The sequence below is a fragment of the Linepithema humile genome, chromosome 3, assembly GCF_040581485.1.
Source record: "Linepithema humile isolate Giens D197 chromosome 3, Lhum_UNIL_v1.0, whole genome shotgun sequence".
In the NCBI taxonomy this organism is placed as follows: Eukaryota; Metazoa; Arthropoda; class Insecta; order Hymenoptera; family Formicidae; genus Linepithema; species Linepithema humile.
In genome coordinates, this window is record NC_090130.1 from 17,584,730 (window position 1) to 17,606,572 (window position 21,843).

The 21,843-nt window shown below is 31.9% G+C and overlaps 1 long non-coding RNA gene across 6 annotated transcripts; it reads left to right on the top strand.

Annotated features, from left to right (window-relative positions):
• Nucleotides 1-14,123: 14,123 nt before the first annotated feature.
• On the top strand, nt 14,124-17,316 carry LOC105668244 (uncharacterized). Of its 6 annotated transcripts, none has more exons than XR_010889079.1 (6): nt 14,124-14,220; nt 14,803-14,982; nt 15,192-15,487; nt 15,675-15,913; nt 16,577-16,778; nt 16,974-17,316. It is a non-coding gene; the product is annotated as an uncharacterized lncRNA (long non-coding RNA). The 6 variants fall into 6 exon arrangements; XR_010889080.1 differs by having other exon boundaries at nt 14,125-14,220; nt 15,192-15,355; XR_010889083.1 differs by having other exon boundaries at nt 14,125-14,220; nt 15,192-15,355; nt 15,724-15,913.
• The last annotated feature ends 4,527 nt before the right edge of the window (nt 17,317-21,843 follow it).

The following is a 21,843-nucleotide window of genomic DNA, read 5'->3' on the forward strand; positions in this document are numbered from 1 at the left end:
AAAATAATGTTTTTCTTAACGTATTTCGGGTGGACATTTTTACCAATGAGAAACGTTTTTTAGAACCGTTATGAAACGTTTCAAAGAAACATTTGTGAAACGTTTCTGAAACGAACATACTTGGGATGTCAATTATTTCCTCACTACTTATGCAAGAACATTATAAATTTACAATTAAAAAAACAATTGATTGATCTGAATAATAATTAATGGTTTGTAATCGTGAAATATCAATGCCACGTATTTTAAATACAATTATTTGCAATCATTTGCTTTTAAAAGTAAAGACTCTTATTTATTTTACTATTTGTTGCATTGAGAGACGCAAAATATGATATGGAAATAAGAATTTTGGGACAAATTGTATATATCTAATAGAAAATTATTATAATTTTTAGTTATATGAGCTAGTTACATAATAAATTATATAATTCTAAATAATGAACTACACTGGTTTTAGAATAAGTAAATTTTTTTACCGTAAGAAACAATATATCTCATTAAATAAACATTTAAATAATATAGACGTAGTTCATTGCATTAACCTTTTGAATACAATAAGTGCGTATATATTCCGTGAATACAATCGATGTAGCCGACGAACTGATATTAACATTTGGCGAAAACAATCGATGTAGCTGATAGATATATAGGGTGTCCCATTTAACTTGAGACAACTAAATATTTCATAAAATAATAAGCTCAAAAAATAAGCATTGTACAAAAAAATGTCCTAAATAAACTTTTAATATTATCAAGGGGGACGTCTGCCTGTGTAAAAATTAATCCGCCCTCACCGCTCCTTGGGGGTGGGGCGGGTGGCAACTTTGAAATTTTAAATGGGAACCCCCATTTTTTATTGCAGATTTGGATTTCTTGGAAAAAAATACGTAAGTTTTGTCCGAGACATTTTTTCGAATCGTGATAGATGGCGCTGTAATCAGGGAAAATTAGTTTTTGCCATTTTCTCTCACTATCGAGGTGCTTTATTTCGGTGAGTCCCCTCGCCTCTCACTATTCAATTACAATAAATGCTCGAAATGATGACCTTCCATTTCGATACATTTATTAACTCGAGCTTGGAATGCTTGTACACATGTAGAAGAGAGTGATGGTGAACGGTGTTCAAGTATCTTTACAACCGACAAAAGTGGCAATCTTGACGTTGATGATTTAAATAATCTAAAATGCACAAGGAAAGTGACATATCCCTGACATATAATTATTTGTTTTATGTTTATAAAATTATAAATATGTTTATAAATCTGCTTTATAAAAAATACAAAGTTACGTTTCTAAAATTTATTATTTACGCTTATAAATTTTGTTTATGTATTATGTTTTAATTTTTAAACATAGTTTATAATTAAATTTATCATTAGATGAAGAATCATTCAAAGAAGTTTTAGAGAAAAAAATGTGAGCAATGAGTCAAGATACTTGAAATAAATAAATGGCCATTCTTTCCTTGTGCTTCTTCATATTAAATTACGTTCGCATGAGTTTCTTTTACATGTCAATTAAAGTTTTAACGTAACAGTCGTAATTCAAATTTGCAAAAGTTGCATTTTGTTTAAAAGGCATTTTTGCTTGGATTATTTGGCATGGACATTGTGTCTATTTATATCCTTACAATAGTGTCGGATACTCTCAGCAATATGGAACGAACAAGGTAGATACTGAGAATCGCTATTACACCTACTCACTGCCAGATACGTGCATTTATTTATTTTTACAATTATACATATATTTTATATTGCCGTTTATCTCGGGTGGCCTAATGTCTCACGTATATAACATAGTTTAATAACATACATATGGAGGACAGAATCGGATATTGTGCTCTAATATAATTCCATTTGTGACTTTATTTATCCAACAAAATATGAACTATTTTAAAGATATACTTATCCTTTTATTTTTAACAAAAGATAGATGTTAATTAAAATATTATACTAATGAATACATATATATATTTTATACATTTATTCGTAAGTTAAATAAGAGATGCAAGAGATATTTCTATTTCACATTAAAAAAATAATTAACTTGCAGAACATACAATGTCAACGCACGTTGATATTTACATTAAAACAAGTGTTTAATCATGCATGCTCTGTCCAAAGAGTATAATATTGTATGGAATATTGTTATGCTCTATATAAGGCATACCTTATGATTCACGTTTTTGAATAATCTTTACAGAAATGTTCAAAAAAAGTCGTATGCGAGCATGCGCGATCGGATATTGTAATAAGCGGAAGTGAGAAGGAAAGAGTGATAGAGAAAAGATGTATGAGTGTGTTTTTTGAGTGCGTGTTATAAAATGTTTTCTAAAAAACAATTTTTATAATCGACGTATGCCAAAACTCGGATGATGAATATTGACTGTTAACAAAAGGGTATTTAATTTGTACATTTTTATTCTTAGAAATTTATTGATAAAATGCAAGGTTACAAAAATAAAAGGGGTACATACGCTTGTAGTACATGAAAAACTCGTTAATGAGCTACACAACTCAATATACAGTATAATAAGAGAAACTAAAAGTACTTATAATGCACATGAAATAATATCTGAACGAAAAAACTGTATGAGTAACACGTGCGTGAAGAAAACCATAAAGCTCACATCTAACCTAGCGAGTGTAGAAAGTACAGAAAGATGATCGCGGTCGTCTAAGCTCACGCACAGATTAACGCGCCAAATTCAAAAGGATGTTGTTGCATTCCAACACTCCTCCTCAACAACATTTTTATTTATTAGTCAATCCACTTCGCTGTCTTAAACTCATTAACTTAATTCGCGCAAGTGGCTTGGTTAAGATATCTGCTACCATTACTTCAGTCGGACAATACAAATAGTTAATAATACCTGTATCTTTTAAGTTCTTTACAAAATGATACTTAGTATTAACATGTTTTGTACGCTTGCTATATTTATCCTTATTGACTAATTTTATACAGCTCTGATTATCTTCGAATATTACAGTTGGTTGTGTTTGTTCTTCATTAAAATCCTTTAACAAATTTTGCAGCCATACTGCTTCCTGGCATGTTTCCGCTAGAGCAATGTATTCTGCCTCTGTAGAAGATAATGCTACACATGATTGCTTCCTGCATGCCCAGCTTACCGTTCCTTCGTTAAATTTGAACAAATATCCACTATTAGACTTTCGATCCTCAATATCTTGTGCCCAATCTGCATCCGAATATCTCAGCAAGATACCTTTTTCCTCTTTTTCTTTTGTACCTAGTACTAATTTTAAATGCTTAGTACCCTTCAAGTAACGTATCACCCTTTTTGCCTCAATCCAATCTGTGTGTGTAGGACAATTCATTTTTCTACTTAATATTGATACACTAGCTGCTATGTCTATTCTAGTATTAGTTGCTAAATATATTAATGCTCCAATCAATTTTTGGTATTGTTTTACATCCACTTTGTCTGACTTATCTTCACTTTTTCCATATCCAATATCAAGTGGAATTTCAGAATCCTTTGCGTTATCCATTTCATAAATCTTTAATAACTTATCAATATAACATGTTTGATTAATACTATAAAAACCATCTTTATTTTTTATAACTTTAATACCTAGATAATAATTAATATTGCCAAGATCTACCAGTTCAAAGAAATTATTTAACTTTTTATACATTTCATCTATATATTTTTCGTTGTTACTTGCAATAATTATATCATCCACATAGATAATTATATAAGCTGTATCCCTACCTATTTTTTTCGAATATAGACACAAATCTACCTGACTTTGCTTATACTGTTCCTTAATCAAAATACTATTTAACTTGTCATTCCATACTTTAGCCGCTTGCTTTAGACCATAAATATTTTTATTTAATCTGCATACCTTACTTTCGCTACCTTTTACCTCGAAACCTCTTGGTTGTGCCATATAAATAGTTTCCTTTAGGACCCCGTTCAGGAATGCATTCTTTACATCCAGATGTCGAACCGTTAGTTTTTGTTTTCCTGCTACCGCTAACAATGTCCTGAATGTGGTTTGCCTTGCCACAGGTGCGAATACTTCTTCATAGTCCACGCCGTATTCTTGTGTATAGCCCTGCGCAACTAATCTTGCTTTATACCTTATTATGCGTCCTTGAGCATCCGTCTTAGCTTTGTAAGTCCATCTGCAGCCCACTACATTTTTATCTATCGGCTTATCTACCAATGTCCACGTACCAGCCTTCATGAGTGAATCATATTCTTCATTCATACCCTTAATCCATTTTGTACTATTGGATGATGCTATTGCCTCCTCATATGTGTCTGGTTCAAATGCATTCTCCTCCTGTTTTGTATGATACGCTAAGTTGCAATATCTATTTGGTGGAATTCCTTTATTAAACTTTTGTGATCTTCTTAGTCGTTGATCTTCTTCATTGTTTTTTTCTTCTTGAACTAATGTTTTTGTTTTTTCTTGATTTTTACTGTTTGGACTATCTTTAACTTCTTCTTCTTGATCTCTTGTACTTTCTTCATCATGTTGTTTTTCTTGTTTCTTTATTTCAATGATTACCTCATTCGATTCTTCTTCTTCAAGAAAATTTACATCCCGACTTATTATAATTTTGTCTGTGTTTATATCTAATAGTCGATATCCTTTTGCATTTTCTGCATAACCGACAAATACGTATTCTTTTGCTTTTTCATCAAGCTTTCTTCTTAACTCCTTCGGGATGTGAGCATATGCTCTAGAGCCAAATGTATGTATATGTTGTAACGATGGTTTCTTCTTGTACCATTTTTCAAATAGAGTTACGCCAGTAGCTTTTGTAATAAGTCTGTTTTGTAGATAGTTTGCAGCGCACACTGCTTCTCCCCAATACTTGTTTGGCAATCCTGCGTCGATTAGCATACACCTTGTCATCTCCATGAGATATCTGTTTCTTTTTTCGGCTACACCATTTTGCTCAGGTGCATACCCTACGGTGTATTGCACTTCAATTCCCTCCTTCCTAAGATAGTTTCTTAAGTTTGCATTTACGTATTCTCTACCTTTGTCGGACCTGATAACTTTTGGTATCTTATTGAATTTAGTTTTCATATTTCTCACGTAGTCCTGAATTTTTTCAGTTACTTCCGATTTTTGTTCCAAAAGATATACAACTGCATACCTGCTGTAGTCATCAATCAGAGTCAATACGTAACGCTTATTTCCTGGAGTTTTTGTTTGCATAGGACCGCAAACATCCGTATGTATTAGATCCAGTGCATCTTCCGTCTTGCTCCATGATTTCTTAGGGAATGATTGCCTAGTCATTTTACCTTTTATACATACTTCACAAATACCTCTAATGCCACAGTCCGTTATTTTTAAGTCTGTCGCTAGATTCTTCTTCTCCATCTCCTCTATTGCTTCTTGATTTCTATGACCAAGTTTCCTGTGCCACGTATGTTGACAATCTTTCCTGTGCCTGTCTCCAGCTATTAGGGCCTTCTGATCAAACTGTAATCTATACAAATTTTCGCTTATATCTGCAGTAGCCACAGTTACCTTGTCCTTTATGATATTACATATATTTCCAGTAAATTTAACTTGAGTCTTTTTCAGTTAACTTCCTTACTGACAGCAAACTTTCTTCCAATGTAGGAACATATAACACTTCTTTTACCAAGATTTTATTCTGTTTACCCTTATCATCTTTACAGATCAGATAACCGTCTCCTACACCGTGCACGTCTGCACTGTCACCGTTTGCCAGCATTACATTTTTCATTCTTCCCGCATTGAGTACTTCAAAAAAATTTTTATCATTGGTCATATGACTTGTGGCTCCTGAATCGATATACCATATTTGAGTATAATTGCTACCACTGCAAACACCGAAGCATATCTGCGTACCTTCATTTTCATTGACAGCTTGATTTGCCTTTTCTTTTTCTTTTTCTGCTTTCCATTTGATGTACTTTCTGCAGTCTTTCTTCACATGGCCTGTTTTTTGACAGAAAAAACATGTAATATCTTTTACATTTTTTCTTGACATACTAGTTTTTTCAAACTTCTTAGATTGCGCTTTGAGTGCCTTATCCTCTCGTTCATCCATGTCTTTTGTATTTCTACGCCTACTATCTTCGTCTAATAGTTTGCCTTTCACAAGCTCTACAGTTAATTCATCTTCGTTTCGTGTTTCCAACGCTGTTATTAATGTGTTGTATGACTCTGGTAGGCTACACAGTATTAATGCTATAATCATCTTATCCTTTAATGTCTCTCCCAATGCAGCTAACTGATCCACTGAATTTAGCATTGCATTTAAGTGTTTTTCCATATCACCGTTCTCAGAAAGTTTCATACTAAAAATTTTCTTAAACAAGAATACCTGATTCGTGAGTGACGCTTTTTGATGATAAGCTTGCAGCACTGTCCATGCTTCCTTTGCATTAGTCGTATTTCTAATGTGCCTTAACTGATCGTCTTCAATTAATAACCCTATAGTAGCACGTGCCTGTCTATCTGCCTTGAGCCATTGTGCATCTGGTGCCGCTGGTCTGTCTGTATCAATCGTATGCCACAAGTCCTCTCGTGTCAGCAGCAACTCCACCTTACACTTCCACACTTGGAAGTTTGTGTTATTTAGCTTCGCAATATTAAACCGTGTGTCTGCCATTGTTCCTGTCCCCTTTTTCTTTATTATTATTACGCCACGTACTCTGGGCCCATAACCTCTTAGAAATTTATTGATAAAATGCAAGGTTACAAAAATAAAAGGGGTACATACGCTTGTAGTACATGAAAGACTCATTAATGAGCTACACAACTCAATATACAGTATAATAAGAGAAACTAAAAGTACTTATAATGCACATGAAATAATATCTGAACGAAAAAACTGTATGAGTAACACGTGCGTGAAGAAAACCATAAAGCTCACATCTAACCTAGCGAGTGTAGAAAGTACAGAAAGATGATCGCGGTCGTCTAAGCTCACGCACAGATTAACGCGCCAAATTCAAAAGGATGTTGTTGCATTCCAACATTTATAATAATCGCATATTTATCTTTTATCTGTAAAAAATTTTTGAGGTCCCTCTTTCAAAATAAAATTATAATTTATTGCAACAATTGTAATATATATATATATACAGGGTGTCTGGCAATAATCGCCCCACCGGTCATATACAGGTAGAGGAGGTCAAATCGAGTAGAAAAGTCCTTTACCATTTTTTAATTTTCATAATAAGTACTGAGTAATTAACGAAAAAAGATCGGCGAATCCGCGCGAGTAAAGCGCGCGCGGTGAGAAGAACGTCCCACTGCTACGCGATCACTAGGACACAAGGATCTAGCGTTACGCGCCGCTCGTATGTTGCCATTGTCATTTGTAGAGCGCTCCTCCCAACGCTTCATCGCGCGCCTAGTGATCGCATAGCAGTGGGATGTCCTTCTCGCTGCGCGCGCTTTACTTGCACGGATTCACCAATCTTTTTTCGTTAATTACTTAGTACATATTACAAAAATCAAAAAATGGTAAAGGACTTTTCTACTCGATTTGACCTCCTTTACCTGTATATGACCGGTGGGGCGATTATTGCCAGACACCCTGTATATATATATATATATATTGATTAAAGTACGTTCCAAGGCGCTGATATGCAACGGAAACATAAAAATCAATTATTATAGTTATCGGTGGCTTCCTTTCCTACATCACGCGCACATTGTATCTACAGATATTTAATATTATTATGATTATATATACTGTGCTAACAAAAAGGAAATATATCGCGGCATATTTTTTAAATGCTTGCTATTTATTCTGCTGTACAATTTTTTAGTATTCCTTGACGCACCGACTGAGATTTGGTAACCACAAACATTCAGCGATGTTAAACAAAGAATTATCGGCGTTCATGTATAAATTATATGTTATTTGTGTATAGGGAGTAGAATATGCATCCTAACAGGCGCTAAAATACTGTCACTCGATACAAAGTCCAACAATATCCAACGATGAACTTGGCGACATTAATGCCCATTTAAAACCGAAGCAGCAAATACATTAGCAACAAGCGATTAAAGAGTGGAAACTTAGAATTAAAGTAATTCAAGGCAGACTGTATTATACTTTTTATAATTTTGTATTAATGAAAAAAAAAAGAAAAATACGTGAAGAGTAAGTTCCATTTTTTGGAATGAGGTAAAAAAAAAGGAACGTGACATTAATAATGTCGTTTGATGATTTTCAGCTCCCATGTCCATTGATTGAATGAACGAAAATCGGAGAGTATGCGTGAGAGTGCTTGAATTAAATAAGGACTTCTAGAACTGACAAATCTCCGAATCGAAGTTTGTATCGATCATAATTCCGATCGTCTCGAAAGTTTGCCACGGAAGCTTAGACCTAAGTTAATTAATGTCAAGTAAACTTCAGCGAAAAATTATACATTTAAGACCTTTATATATTCAGTCAAATATAATATACAATTCATGTTTTTTGTATACTACGGCTGCTCACTCTTTTTTGTTTTATAAAAATGTATCTAATAGCTGTAACACGATCAACATTTAACTATCTGTTTATTTTACGTGCACATTTTCTAGGAAGCTTTAAATGTTGCAGTAATAATTTGCATCTGACAGTTTTCCCGTTAAATATCAACATATAATAGATGAGTTATCTTTTTATCATTTCATCAATGTACTAACGGACAAAAGATGATGTTCGCAACGTGTAATCACCAGTTCATATGTTTCGTTTGCATTATGAAATCACGCAAGGAATTATTGATCAAATGCTTTTGCATTACATTAGTTTTGTCATGTGATAACGTATCGACACGCCATCGAGACGCTCAGCAGCCTGAATGGAAAAATAGTATGGTTGCATTCTGCAAATCGTGATAACGACTAGAATTGATTTGCTACAAATAATCGACGCAGAAAACAGTGTGTTGGAAGATGATCTTCGATTCGATCTACGTTAAAGCCATTAAAAATCGGATATGCTGGAATGCATCTCTACGGCAGTCCATAACAGGTATTTGCTTTCCATTAATAGGAAGGTTTTACGAATCAAAATTGTAAATAATTAATGGACATTATTAATTGATATAATATTGGTGCTACACATTAGCATATATCAATTTTCTCAGCTAAATTAATACTTTAAGGAATAAGTCGGTATGTGCATAAGATTTTATATAGAGATTGCAAATGCTTTATCCTCTTATTTGTGTTAGCTCGAACAATACGCAATCAAAGATTCATGATAATTATTTCTCTACAAAAAACTACAAAAAAATGGTATAAAAGTTATGAAAACGTGTAGAGACGTCTTTTTGAGATGATTGTTACTCCTGGCTACATTGTCATAGTCCAAGATGAATGGCGTGATTTGGAAGAAAATGCAAGGAACTTTTGTGCCAATTTCGAGTATACTGATATATGCCATGATGCAACAAGAACGTTTTAGACAAAGTCGAGAACAGGAAACTCATAATTTTCAACTGCAAAACTTAACCTTAACATCTTTTGAGATATGCTTTCATAAATCATACATATCCGATGTTTAGTCTCGAACATTCTTCGAGTTTATGCAATGTTCATATTTTTCGTTAAAATTAATTTGTTTAATTAATAACATGACAGCTGCTCTTCAGAAATCGATGAGAGAAGATTTGAATATTAAAAGTAGTAGTATCGTATGCGAATATAATAATCCTAAATTAGCAATCTATTACGTACTTTAAATTTTAAAAAATTAATTGGCAAATAATTAAATAATAATTTCGTTGTGATTGCATATTTTTAGGAAAAGAATTTCCTCGAATTCTATGACAATGATACAAAAGTAACAGGACACTGCGATGATTTATGGATCTTGCTTTCGCAGTCGCTGAATTTTACGTAAAGTTGCATTGATCAAAATGCTATTGTATTAGAAAATTAACTGTTGACAAAGATAAGAACATACAGTAATCAAAAAACACTTTTCTTGTTTTTAAATTAAACAGCCAATCAGATCAAATGCAAGCAGCCTGGGTTTACTGGAAAATCAGACTTATCAGCATGGGTTATTAAGCATAATTTTTTGTAATGAGATTACTGTAATATCAAAAGTTGAAACATATGTATAGTGCGCGACTTGTAGCTGTTGATTTTTCAATGTCTCTGTGGATGAACAGGTATATTTAAGAACTTAGTTTTACACATTTCTATCTTTTGACACAATAAATAGAGAAAAAAGTATGTAAAATTCTCAAAAAAGAAACATTTTATAAAATTTATTCTTGGCGACTCAATAACAATTTAACTATGCTAAAAATTGCCATAATGATTTTGAATTTCGCAGCCAGCGATTGTATACTTATTCGTCAAGAAGGGATACACGATAGCACATGGATGGCAAAAGTCTTTTCTTGGCAAATATGGTGCAATATATTAGCTATACATGTGTTGCTGAGCGTGTGCAGCTTTTGCTCGCAAATTGTCATTGCACGACTCGAAGATAAATGTAAAAGCACAACCTTCGGCGATCACTTCTTCTATAACTTTGGAATGCTCTGCAAACAAAGCATGAATCATAAGTTTGGACATTTTATTCCCATTCATCAAGCTTATGTTGAATTTTCTTACGTGTATCTTTTTCTGAAGATTTATTAAGTTTCGAATCGCGTACTTTTTAGAAGTCAGATTTTAATTATTACCAATACATATAATAATGATATCATTTTGAAAATACATAAAAACAACACATTGCTTGCCATCATCGAAACTTGTTTCCGTAGAAAATAGTATTTTACCATAATGAAAGATTCTAGTTTGAGTAATAATTATAATAGGTTACATTCTCGGCATTCTTGAGAAAAGATCAAGGATATTAGAAACCTTGCTGGGCTTTTTTTGTTCTGTATTGCACATGGCGTTTGATGGTGTGCTGTTTATTTATATGGCAAAACGTATTTTTATACCACCATTCGATTCTCTCGATTCTATGGTAACTCATTCTAAATACAGTGTTGTGAATCTAAAGGGTTCAATTGCAGATATCGCGCTTTAGGTAAATAATAATTATAATTATTAATATATAATTATAATAATCACAATATTTATAATTCATTAATATGTAATTTATTAACTTAGATTTAAAATTTCCTTCGAATATATTCGTTCTAATTTATAGGTAAGTACTCACGAAACTTTATAACGAGTTAGAGGGGCAAAACGCGATATTGCTGTATCAACAGTCGAAAAAATGTTTAAAATGGCGTGTTCCACGAAAGGAAAACGTTACATTCTACTCCAAGGTGAAGATGAGTCTAAAGTAAGAGAAGATATTATATGCCGCCTGACTCTGGTTGAAAGGCCCTACTTGCAAATGTGGATAGCTGCCGGCATCGCAAAGAATTTCAAATATAAAAGAACTATTGATCTTGGATAACAAAAATGTCGACAGGAATTATAATATAATCATGATACATGATTACATATGAATAAATAATTTTCATGAATAGGATACTCAAATTGATGAAAGTTGGACTTTTGGATGCAGATAATAGAACGTCGGCTGCCACAGACAATGCAAAACGAAATTAATGTCAATAAAACGGAAGCGATCAGAATGGATCAAGTTTCTGTAGTATTGAATTGATGTGATGTAAAATAATAATAGCTTTCATTATTCTCGTAATCGAAAAAATCGTGTATGCTTATAAACTCAAGCAATCTTGACTACATTTTTACGCGTTGTATGAGATCGAGGATCGATTTATGGCATTGAACAGCTACTCGCTTCAATCTATGGGCAATTACATTCAGACCTGGATAACGTATATGACGTATAAAGTTTCCATTATCTATATAATTATATTTATTTTCACAAAACTTGCACTGTGCTTCAAAATCCGTCAGCATTATATATGTAAGAGTGTTTATCAACTCTCGTCGATTCCAGAATCGTGAAAAGAAATATAGCCGTTCGATGCCTATAAAATAAGCTTTTATTAGTAACATTACTGGATACGATAAACAATCATACAGATTTTTATAACTCCTAACCTATAAAATAAGAATCGAAAGCAATGCTCTTTCCTACACAATCCTGAATGATTCCACGTGTCTCATCCACTGGTTTCTATTAAATTAGAATTGACTGTTAAACAAGAATTAACAATTAAACACAAACAAGTAATACTTATTACATATGAGTTTAACACGACAACGTGGTCCTTGCTTACTCCGTTTTCGAGAGCACACGCACATCAGCACTCAAGTCGCTCACGTGAACCGCGCGTGCCGCGGTCTCACCGTATGACGGCGTAACAGTTTGAATGTGTAGCAGAGCTGCACTTAAAAGGAAATTCTACTCCAAATTTTCTTTTACATATAATATTTCCATATATTTTGTTTAGTTGCAACATTTAGTGGCATAAAAATTATATTCGTTTTAAGTGATGAAGCACATTCTGATGAATCAACTGGGTCATAAGTTTCTTGCGTATTTTTTAATTTGTCTGAATGTGTCTTTCTTATATGAGAATCCAGATGATGGTGAATATAAAAATTTATCTTGGCGTGACAAATATTACCTTTCACCACAAAATTATTTTGTTGTGTCCAATATTTCCATGTCCAACTAAAAAGTATATGATTCTTCCGTTCTTTTTTAGAATGCGTTTTTAAGTGATCTTCTAAATCTTCAGATTTAGTTGTGGACAGAATATTTGCATCACAGATAACACAATATAAAAGTAATTGATTTGAATACTTGAAATTCATCCATGGCCATTTACTTAGTTTCTCTCTTTTTCGTATTCTTAAATTTTGTCATGGTGCTTTTTTACATGTTTTTTGAAATCGTTTATCATCTATATAATTATATTTAATTTCACAATACTTGCACTGTGCTTTAAAATCCGTCAGCTTTATATAGTATTTCCATATATTTTTTTTAGTTTCAATATTTAGTGGCATAAATGTTATGTTTGTTTTAAATGATGAAACACGTTCTGACGAATCAACTGGATCATGTGTTTCTTGCATAATTTTTAATTTGTCCGAATGTGTTTTTTTTATATGAAAATCCAGATAGTTTCGAATACAAAAACTTATCATGGCATGACAAATATTACATTTCACCACAAAATTATTTTGCTGTGTCCAATATTTCCGTTTCCAATTTTGAAGAATATGATTCTTTCGTTGTTGTTCAGAATGCGATTTTAAGTGATCTTCTAAATCTTCAGATTTAGATGTTGACAGAAATTTTGTATGACAGATAATACATTGTGAAAATAATTGGTTTGAATACTTGAAATACATTCATGGCCCTTTTATTAATTTTTTCTCTTCTTCGTATTCTAAAATGTTTTTATGGTCTCTTTCAATGTAACGTTAAAGTTTTTATTTTCTATATAATTATATTTAATTTTACAATATTTGCACTGTGCTTTAAAATCTGTCAGATTTATATAATATTTCCATATATGTTCTTTAGTTATGAGTGACATTGTGTCCGTTTGAAGTGACTGGACGCGTATAACTGAATACGATACAAGAACCTTTTTGTCGAAAAGTAGAAAACAGGACAAAAAGAAGACGCATGTTTTTTAATTTTAATGTAAATATTGATACGTTAGTTAAATCTAGCTAACAATTATTAAAACACGCGGTAACATCTCATGCCTAGTATGTATAGTAATACGTCTCAGCGAAAGAGACGTTACAGCATATACAGAAATATACGGTTTTGTGAGAATAAATGCTCAAATAATATATTATTTATGTATATAAAATAAAACTATTTTCAAATTATGGCTATATCAAGAAAAACGCGTATTTTTTCAAATTATTTAACTGCGTTAAATGCAATTAATATGTTGATTGCAGAAATAAATAAATGTAATTTACTTAATTGATATGAGTGCATAAACAAATTATTATATGTATGCATTTATTCTGATTTATTTTCAGATATGGCATTATCATCGATTTTTTTTACAAAGTGCCCCGAATCACTAGATTCTGACGTCGATAATGGGGGCGGTGAGGTTTCGACCTGCTTTAATGCATTTTTTACCAAGATTCTTGAAACGGATCTAGTAAATTGATTTTTTTTAACTTGGAAGGGGGGTTTTAACCCCTCCCTCTCCGGCTAGGATCCGCCAGTGTATACATATGTAACGAGATGTGAGAGACCTAAGATCATACTCTATTCTGCTTGGGAACAGAAAAGATCTATCGATACTTGGTAAGGTATCTTTGCTCTTAATCAATTTTCGTCGTTATCAAATTTACTTTTATTGTTTAAGCTTAATTAACCCTTATTATTTTTCTTTCGTCTGTAAGGTAATTAATTGTTCTGCGCTTTTATGTATCTGTGTTATATTTATGTCGCTTTATGTCGATCTATACGTACATAGCATTAGGTGTTTATGACTGCCTGGATAGTTTTGAAATTATTTTGTCGATTGCGCTGTTCTATAGCGCTGAAGTTATAACGTAAAATAAAACAAAATAATTCAAAAAGACACCACAAGATTTTCGCGTAATCGTATTTTACTTAATGATATATTCATCTTTCGCTAAACTATATTTTGTGAAGAGAAGTGACTGCTACGTTACAGTAGACAAAATGTAAAATTATAATACATTTTTATAAATAAAGTATTTTTTATGTTGTTACGTTATAATGAAAGAATTGTACTTTATGATTTGTGTAGACTTTTATTGTCAGCGCAAGTTTCTAATATAATTTCTTTCGTAAAGATAGTAAAGATTCCGCATATAAATTATTTATCTTAAAAATGTATATATGTATATTTAATTTCAGATCACAGTGAATAATAATCATCGACAAGCAAATTTTAAAGAATATTACATTGATGAAACTGAACTATTAGAAATTGAGACATCACACGCGTGAAGATGAATCTCCGAAAAACGTGTCTGCTATCATTTGTATTTATTATCGTTAGCATGCTAGTGTATAGGACAACAGCTAAACCAGGACGTAAGTTTTCTTCTCTCATATTTTTAATATACAACTTTAATTACAATATAATTTGGAGAAATCGAAATATTAAAAAATGTATATGTATTTAATAATCACTCAAATAGAACGCAAAAAACTGAAATTGTCAATTTAATATCATTTTATTGGGAAAATTAATAGATACTTTATTGTACATAATTTTATGTAACTCTTTATTTGTATTACAGTTTGCTTTCTACCTATAAACGATCCTATCGAAACATGCTTATCTGTTCGTGTAAGATATAGATATGACTCAACTTTGGACCAATGCAAAGATTATACGTATTTTTTTTATTGTGGGGAAAATGAGAATAGTTTCGACGATCTAGAAAATTGCGAACATACATGCGTAATTATTTAATTATAATGTGAACACGTACTGACATAAAATTATATTATAACTAATAAAAATATTTAATACAATATTAACATAATTATAAAGGAAATATTTAAGTACATTGGAAAACTCTGTGAAACTTTTGTAAGATACTTGTGCAAGTGTTTTATTTTTTCAATTAATTTATTATATTAATAAAATATAAGAATATAAGAATGTGTGAATAAAATATGTATATTTAAATATTACTACTTTTTATCTTTCTTTATATATTATATGGCGAGTGTCGTAAAATTCTCGATAAGTACTCTTACGAAATTCTACAACACAGTATGCCACGGCGATAATACTCGATGACGTATCAGCTACGTTATTGGCAGACAGTGCGCAGGCTTTTCACCATTGTGGGGAAGGAATTTCAAGATCGAAGAACCGATCGTGGTTCTCTATACTGTTGTCTTTTGGCCGATCACAGTAACGGACGTTTCTCGACAATTTGTTTGGACTTATACGACGAAGCAAGGAATTTAACTCGATTCTGCTCAGTGAGGACGAATTTATTGGCACTTGGTAAGTCATTTTCAATTAATTTTGTCTTTAATAAATTATCTTTTATTACGTACTAAGTACTAAATATTAAATAAATTTTGTTGTGTTTTCTTTATCTGCACATTAATGATTTTGTATTGTTGCATTTGAATTATATTAGTTATTACTTTCGTGATATGTCGATCCGTCGATTTTATACGACACGATCTCAAAGCTCTATACATTGGAAAATAATCTTGTCGAGAAATTCGATTGTGTCCTCAAGATTAGTTGACAAAATCTCACGACGACAACAATGCTCTGGCCTTGGTCCCGATATGAAATTCCTAATGCGCGATCGGTGTTTTTTTTCTTACGTGTAGCGAACATGCTAAAATAATAATCGTGATAAAATCTTAAAATTGTATTCATATTACAAAAAGAGCTATTACTCTACCTATTGTTATAGGTATACACATGATTAATAATAAATGATGCTAATTTCACGATTCAGAGATGTGTAGATTCCACAGATAAACTATATTATTTATTGAAACAATTTTAAACTTGCATACATAGAATTAAATTGAACTTCATAATTTATTTGTCAGAATATTAATCTTTATATAAAATAAAATGAGCTAAAATGTATGTATAAAATTTCAAATTGTTGCATGATGATTATCGATAACACAATTTTCCTAGATAATACATCAGAGAAAGTTAACAAATTAAAACGTCACACACATCAAGATGAGTTACAAAACATATCTCTTATTTCTCGTTATCATCTCTCTCTCATTATCATGCGTACTCTGTAGGAAGAATACGAATCGTATGCCTCATATGAAGAATACACATCTACAATTTTTAAGTCATCGACAACCTTCAAGTCATCGACAACAAAGTAAATTTCTCTTCTCGCATCGAACACAGTAATCTTTTATTAAATTTGTTATTACAATATTTTTAACAAAAATTGTAAAATTTAAATTCTTCAAAATGTACATATTTCTATGTATTTAATAGTGATTTTTATGCATAATTTTTAAGCATTATTTTCATTGTATGTAACTTGATATGTATCGTACCGTTTTTACAGACCAAGATTGCAAGCAGAAATTAGACCAAGGTTCATGCGTTACATTTGAAGACAGATTTTGGTACGACAAAGAAGTAAATAAATGTAAAAAATTTTTGTGGGGAGGTTGTGGAGGAAATAAGAACAATTTTAAGACTAGACAGGAATGTCGGAATGTTTGTAAGTTTTAATCATTTAGATTTTCAAATAAAAATACTAAATTGAAAATTTTATGAAATTCTGATAAGATATTTATATAATTATTTTGTTTGTACAAGAATTGATATGAACTGATTGATGACCTGTAATAAAATTAAACGTATAAATACATAAGAATAAGAAAATATATATATTATATCTATAATTTGCTTACTTTTTGTCTCCTTTTCTATACTATGAGTATAATACTATGTATAATAACTTAATTACATTGCAATTTATAATTATTTGAATCGAGACTAATTAATATTTATTGATATATTAATCAGCTAGCTTTGGGGACACAATCGAATTTCTCGAAAAGATTATTTTTAAATGTACGAAACTTTGAGACCGTTTGGTATAAAAACGACGGATTGGCATACCACGACAATAATAATTAATAATTATACAAGCATAGAATTACGTCGAGGTCATTATAAAACGCTTTTCACACGCGCAAATCTTTTTTGTAAAAGCACCGCGACAAAGAACGACGATATCTAATATAACCGCCCAGACACATTACATTGACTGTAAAACGCTTGATATTTCCTTAAAGCACTTTCGTGTGCGTAAGCACTTTGCTCTTATGCGGGCAATGCGTAAGTACGTCCCGTCGTCAATCGGCGTGCGCGATCCGCGATACCGCAGCAAGACTTCCGTTTAATGCACCTTACGTTACAATGTTATCTGCTACGATAATATCGCGGCACGATAATCGAAACAGCGCATTCTATCGCAAAAGTAATTTTCAGCGCTGCAAAGTTGCTCGTACAAGTAGTACAATAATTTTCAATATCTCCGTCGGGATTATTCCTCGGATCTCGGAATAAGATTATAACTCTGCAAAGTGTCCACAACCGTTTATATTTTCCGTTGAACTATTATCTCATTGCGGTGCTCGTTAATAATTTTTATTAGTTTGCGCATAACTATATCGGGATGTTCCACGGTGCCGAAAATGTAAGTACTTCGAGCCTAGATCGCAGCAACGTGTGTCGTCCGGGTGCTATTTCTATCGTCCCTTGCGACACAGGCAAAGAAAAGCTGATATTATGAAGATAAAATTGTATGTATGTGCATAAATTTGTCGTAAGCTTCCCGAGAGCGCGTCCTAAGATCTCTTGTCGAGATACAAACTCGCGTGCAGCGCGGTGCCCGCCGATTATGGATGACCAAGAGAACGATGAACTTGTTCGGTCACTGTGTCATTAGACAGCAGTCGACAATTCCGCGCTAGAAATCGCTTCCATCTGTCCTGTCATGTTGTTTTCACGCTCGGTGCGACTTTTTCTGCGAACATTTTCTACGCGACGCGACGAGAACGTAACGAGAGCACGACAGCATGATTGGCAAATGGAAACGTTGTCACTTTGTCGGCAATGTGACGCAACGCGATCAAAGTGAATGGACGGAATCAATCGGAGTTTGACAGAGTGACAAACGCGATCACGGCGATCGATATTTTGGCCGATCGTTTACTGACCTCTCGCGATGCTTGAAATAGAAATCGTTACTACCAGCACGGCAATCCATTTCGGCTCTCGTAAAGTAATATGAGACCACTCCAAGCAACGCAATGTTTCTTATTCTATCGCGCATTTTACAGCATTCACCGTCCATTCACAACTTGAAATTAGCAATTACGATAATACATCTTTACGAGCGCATATAGGCAATTCTTTAGGCGCATTCTTTGAGTGATTCCAGTTGACAAGTTGCTTTCCCGAAATCGCTAGCATTTACGATGCAATAACACTTGAGTGCTTAAATTACAAAATAATATGCAGAAATTTTTTTATACAGCATAAACTTGCAGAATTATGCATGCATTAATTATGCGCCATTTTCTCGAACCGTTGCTTGCAGATATGATTTTAATACATGAACACTAGCGGAACCTGATGTCGATAATGGGGTGGGGGGGAGGAGAAGGGGGGGGGGGGGGGGTTTGACCTGCTTTAACGTTTAATGCATTTTTTACCAAGATTCTTGAAACAGTAAAATTGATTTTTTTAACTAGAAAGGGGGAGGGGGTTTACCCCAAAAGCCCCACTTCCCAGGATCCGCCAGTGCCCCGAATCATTGGTTTAAATTTCGTATCGTCACTCTATGTTTATTTGCTCAATAATAATAGTTTTTAATGCTTTAAGCTTAATTTTAAATACTCGTATTTCAATCGAGAATATTTAATTTTCAATATTTTCAATATTTAAATGTTTTAAATAATTGTTAATCTTTTAAATATGTTTAAATATTTTTATTAAAACGCATTTTGACACAGTTATTCGTCTGCGTACAAAAATAATTTCGGCGATTCTGAATAATGTAAGATATGTTGAATAAAAATAAGGGTATTGATAAATTTCGATAGGTTTTGATAGAAAAATGGACTTCTTTTCTCTTAAGTAATTTTTTTAAACTAGAGACACAAGCGCACATTATGCGCGCTATTTAGTTTTTTGCAAAAAATTATATATTATAATTATATGTTTAAGAAAAAGAATATAATATCACCATTATTTATATATTATATACCATCATTATTAGTATTGTACAATTTCTTAATTTCTAATCAAGAAATCATATTTTCTAACTAAGAAATTACTACTAACTTTAAATTTAGTAGCTTCGATATACATATCGATGACGTCTCAATATCTCAACTGCATCACAATATTAAAATAAAATAATTATCCTAAAATAATGGCATACAATAAAATTACGTATTCTATAAATTAGAGAAAATAATATTATATATATCTAACTAGTAGATTGTATGAAAAGTAGGGGAAGGTGGGGTAAGACGGACCGCGGGGTAAAATGGTCCATTTGCTAGATCTTATTAGTAAGTACCTCTATCTGCTGGATAAACATAAAATTAATTTCCTTTTTGATGCTTTTTAACTGTTTAAAAATTACGTCATTATATCATAAGACTATCGTAAGTTATTTATAAAAAAACGTCAAATTCTTGCAAATAGATCTCGTGATCTAATTTCTTAGTATTACATTTTAAGTGACTAAGATTGCAAAACTTAATATTTTTAAATTTTTCTACAAGTTCCATATTTCTGGTTATTGAGAAGTAATATTTCATCAGTTACATTTAAAAAATAATTTTGATACAGGTAAATAAAAATAAGATAATATTAATGTTGTCATGTGGGGTAAAATGGACCAATTTAAATGGGGTAAAACGGACCAATTTATATATTTGTTCTACTTATATTTTCTACTTATACTTTCTACTTATAGTTTTCTGCTTATATATTTGCTCTGATTTGAGAAATATTTTACATCTCATTTTTTTTTACTGAAAAAAGCTATGAAAAATAAAAAACGCACTGTTAAAAGTAGAAGAAACTTGAAATTTATTGAAAATAATGTCTCCAAATAAAAACAGATTTTATAATAATTATTTATTTTATTTACATGCTTTATTTTAAAATGTTATATTTAATGTTATATTTAATATAAACGTTAAAAATTATAAAGATTATAATTATTTTAAAGATTTGTGTGTATAATAAAATAATTAATGTTAAATTAATTTCTATTCTTATTCAAAAATATTTAATAAATACTATATAGTTTTGATTTTGAGTTGATCAGTTAAATTATTTCTTGATCCATATTATCTCGGCTTGGTCCATTTTACCCCATGGGATGGTCCATTTTACCCCACCTATGGGGTAAAACGGACCAAAATTAAGTTTTTAAAAATCTTAATAATAATTCAAACTTTTGCAAATTTTGAAAATTTAACATAATCTTATAATAAACATTCTACAGTTTCTTCATGCTAAATTTCAGTTACTTTTTGTCATTAATATAAAAAATATAGCCATTTTTGCTTAGGGGGTCCGTCTTACCCCATCTTCCCCTATATAAGATGCATTTTTAAGCAATCTGTGACATCTTATTTCATTATAGCTTATTATTTTAGAATAAATATGGGAATAATACTGCTGGCCAAAATCAGCGCGTACATTTTATAGATATCGCGGAGAAAATGCATAGCAAAATCTGCGACAGCGTGAATAATAACGCGTTGTTTGAGATGGAGAATCGATTTATGGCATTGAACAGGTAAGGCTGCTCGCTTCAATCTATGGGCAATTACAATCAAACCTGGATAACGTTCGCACTTAAGAAGGACTTCCGCTTCAGGAAAACCATTGACTCAGCGTAAGTGTCGCGCAAATAAATTAGTCATTAATTATATGTCCAATATTAAAAAAATTATTATATGAGTTAAATTTTGTTTTCACTGTCATTCTTTATTTTCCAGACTTATCAAGTTCAACAAAGTCGGTATAATGGACGCTCTTAAGGATCGTTGGCTAAATATCAGGCTAGAGAATAAAGAGCAGAACAAGTTCAAAATGATCGATTTGCATCAAGTGATGCTTGATTTTCCTAATACTCTGTTGCGGAATACTCATCTCATTTACAATACTCATTCTAGAAAAAATAAAATATTATTATTATACGAAAAATGTTCGACGTAGACGTACACGTTAAGAAATAAGCTTTGGATATATTTAGAGAAAACTGTACATGAATCTATATATGTAAAAAAACGGAATAATAATAATTTTAGCAAATATCCCTCTCTGTGTGTTGTTTCTTCACAATTTATTTCTATTACCTTTCTAATATATACTAATTATTTTTTTATTATATA